The sequence below is a fragment of the Tiliqua scincoides genome, chromosome 5 (assembly GCF_035046505.1).
Source record: "Tiliqua scincoides isolate rTilSci1 chromosome 5, rTilSci1.hap2, whole genome shotgun sequence".
Lineage (NCBI taxonomy): Eukaryota > Metazoa > Chordata > Lepidosauria > Squamata > Scincidae > Tiliqua > Tiliqua scincoides.
In genome coordinates, this window is record NC_089825.1 from 127,518,153 (window position 1) to 127,521,885 (window position 3,733).

Below are 3,733 nucleotides of genomic sequence, written 5' to 3' on the forward strand. Positions count from 1 at the left end.
AGCGGTTGGGTGCTGGTTCTGTTCCACAGACGTATCACATAATTGTCAAAGTCAGTAGTGAGTGCAGAATTCCACTCCTGAGAAACTCACAAGTTTAACAACAACAAAATTAAGTAGGCTTTCGATTTCGGAGGTGGGTGTGATTTTGCATGTGTGCCTAGAGAAATCCCCAAAGCAAGGTGGGGGTTAGTAGAATTGGGGCAGGGGAGGAGAAGGTGTTTGTGTGCTGGAAATCCCCCCCCCCATAAACTGAATATGGTTGCAAGACAAAATGTGTTTGATTTGTGCAACGTGTGACAAATTCCAGTGGGGGTAGTTGCGTTAATCTTTGGTAGTATTTACAACCAGGAATCTTGTGACACCCTAAAGTTTGCCAGGTTTATTGGACTATCAGCTTTCGTGGTCTAGAGCAGGAGTGTCAAAGCTTGTTTCATTCAACAGGCTGAACAGCATTCATGGTACCTGCTCAGGGCTGGAAGTGACATCATTAAGTAGGAAGTGATGTCATTAAGCAGGTGATGACCAGAAAGAAGTACTTTTTTCTCACTGTGACCAAGATTTGCATATTTTCTCTTCTGTCATTCCTGCAGTTCTTTTAGGAGTTTCAAAATGCGTCAGGCATATTAATAACCATTTTCAACAACCTTATAAGACAGGGTCAGGCTGTGCAAGGAGTGGCCTTTCGCAAGCCAGAAATCCATTAAGGCAGCCATTTTCAACCACTGTGCCACGGCACACTGGTGTGCCGCAGGAATTTGGGGGAAAGTCATTTATTAGTAAGGCCAATAGGGGATGTGAGCCCCCCACTGGCAGACTTGGTGGTGGTGGCCACTGGTGCCACTGGCCACTGGCGCCTTGTCAATTGCCAAAAACCTGATGGTGTGCCTTGACAATTTTAGTGCCTTATCAGTGTGCCTTGAGACGAAAAAGGTTGAAAATCGCTGCATTGAGGGCTCACCACTCACAGAGGGAAATTCTGGGGTGAAGCCTAGCAGGCGATGCAAGATATCATCAGTCCTGCCCCAGAAACTTCACCAGGGCTCAGCCTTGGAAATAAGTAGACCTGGAACAATAAGCGGCTGTGAAATTGAGGTTGCCCTTGATCATATACAGAGTGCCTTTCCTTCCTCACTGATGTAATCACAGCCTGACTTTCAGATCACACCATCTTGGCATTTCTCCTGATAGCAATACAGCAGTAGGGCAGCCTTGGGGTCAAGAAGGATGGGAGGAGCTGACCTTGAGCCTGGTCTGAGCTGGTTTCTGATGCCTGTGCACAGCTTGGCAGCCAGTAGCATGGTGCCCTGGCACAAATCTATAGTGTGGCTGCATCTGGAACACTTTGGATGGCTCTTGTCACCTCACCTACAAAAGGAGATGGTTGAGTCTGAAAAGGGTGTGCAAAATCATGAGATTTGGAATGTTTTCCTTTAGAAAGGGCAGGATAGAGGTTTCTAAAATGATGTGTGGTGTGGAGAAAGTGGATAGATTTTTCTTTTGTTCCTCAGGGTCATCTCATAAAACCGATTGGCAGGCAGCATATTTAGGGAAGAAAAAAGGAAGGACTTCTTCACTAGTAGATGGAACTCACTGCCACAAGACATGGTGCTGGGCAGTAGAGTAGCTGGCTTAAAAAAATTAGACAAACTCACGGAGAACAGATCTATCAGCAGCTATGATAGCTAAACAGACCCACTGTGCTTGGTGGCAGTAAACTGGGAGGCAAATTAGGCCAGGACAGGGCTGCTTTCCAGAAACATCTGGCTGGCTCACTGATGGAAGCAGGACACAGGATGACATGGACTTTGAGCAGGGCTGGTAACCGTTAAGCCAACTAGGCAGCCATGTAGGCACAGAGGGGCACCGTTTTATACAGATTGGTTTTTTTTTTACCCATATCAACAATGCAACAGACAATTCACCTTTTTTTAAAAATGTAAATACCACAACAGTGCTATGGAATATAATTCATTATAAAGACACATGAAAAACTTCTGTTTCTGGTAGCCTTGCATGGGTGCAAAATAGCCTGGCACTGGCCCCAACTTTTGGCTTGATCCATCATAAGTACAGAAGACTAGCCCCACTGGATCAGGCCCAAGGCCCATCTAGTCCAGCTTCTTGTATCTCACAGTCAACCACCAGATGCCTCAGGGAGACTTCCTCCATAAATCTGCCCAATTCCCTTTTAATGGCCTATAGGCCAGATGTCATCACAGCATTCACAGTGGCAAGCAGTTCCACAGACCAGTTATCTGCTGGGTTAAGAAATATGTTCTTTTATCTGTCCTAACTCCCCCGACACTCACTTTGTGTGGCTGTCCCCTGGTTCTGGTGTTGTGTGAGAGGGAAAAGAATATCCACTCGACCCATCCCCTGCATAATTTCTTATTTTCATAATAATTATTGTTTTCATAATTTCATTATTTTTCCTATTATTTGCATTATTATTACCATTTTCATATAATTTCCCTGCAGCATTTCAGCAGGGTTCTTACTCCCACGGGAAGACAAATGCATGAGAGAAAGAGAGAGAGAGTGTGTCTCTGAGCATGTAGAGACTGCCTTTGCTTTTTGGGGTGACTGACCAACCACAACATCCCTTCTTCATCTCCAGGACCTCTGGAGTTGGGAGGAGAGGGCTGCCTGAGCTCCACGTTTGACACCTGCTCATTCTCTTCCAGGCACTGTATTGTATTGGCAACCTTCAGTCTCGAAAGACTCTGGTATCGCGCTCTGAAAGGTGGTTCTGGAACAGCGTCTAGTGTGGCTGAAAAGGCCAATCCGGGAGTGACAATCCCTTCCACACCGGGAGCAAGTGCAGTCTGTCCCTGGCCTGTCTCCCTGGCTATGGGCCTTCCTTCTTTGCCTCAGACTGTTGGCCAAGTGTCTCTTCAAACTGGGAAAGGCCATGCTGCACAGCCTGCCTCCAAGCGGGCCGCTCAGAGGCCAGGGTTTCCCACTTGTTGAGGTCCATCCCTAAGGCTTTCAGATCCCTCTTGCAGATGTCCTTGTATCGCAGCTGTGGTCTACCTGTAGGGCGCTTTCCTTGCACAAGTTCTCCATAGAGGAGATCCTTTGGGATCCGGCCATCATCCATTCTCACGACATGACTGAGCCAACGCAGGCGTCTCTGTTTCAGCAGTGAATACATGCTAGGGATTCCAGCACGTTCCAGGACTGTGTTGTTTGGAACTTTGTCCTGCCAGGTGATGCCGAGGATGCGTCTGTTTTCTGTTGCATGGTGCAGAGTTATCGATCCGCTTGTCGGTTTTCACCCTAAACCCCACGCACCCCATGAGGTTAACGGACCGTGGCGAGGCAACACCTTACTGGCTGGGGACTGCCCAGCTTAAGGCGGGCGGTAGCTGCCCAATGAGATGCAATGATCTCTCCCACCGTCGGAAGCAGCCCCTGGCGTCATGCTCTACGCCAATCGAGCAAAGACTTATAACCGGTAAACTGCTGCTTCCCGTGTTGTGCCGACGCCGTATGGCGAAGTTGGAGTGTCCTCTCCAGTGCACGAAGCCTGGGTAAAGAAGGTATGAGGCCTTGCAAACCAGGAAGGCTGGAATGAATGAATGGGTGGAATGCACTGAGTTGCAATGACTCCTCCCAGCCGGCGGGGCGGCGCCCAACACCCCGGAAGCAGCCCTGCTGGTGCCTCTCTGTCCCCGGGAAGCTGAGCCTTGTCTGCTCACATGTGCTGGGAGTTGGCACTGTTCCAAGGAAC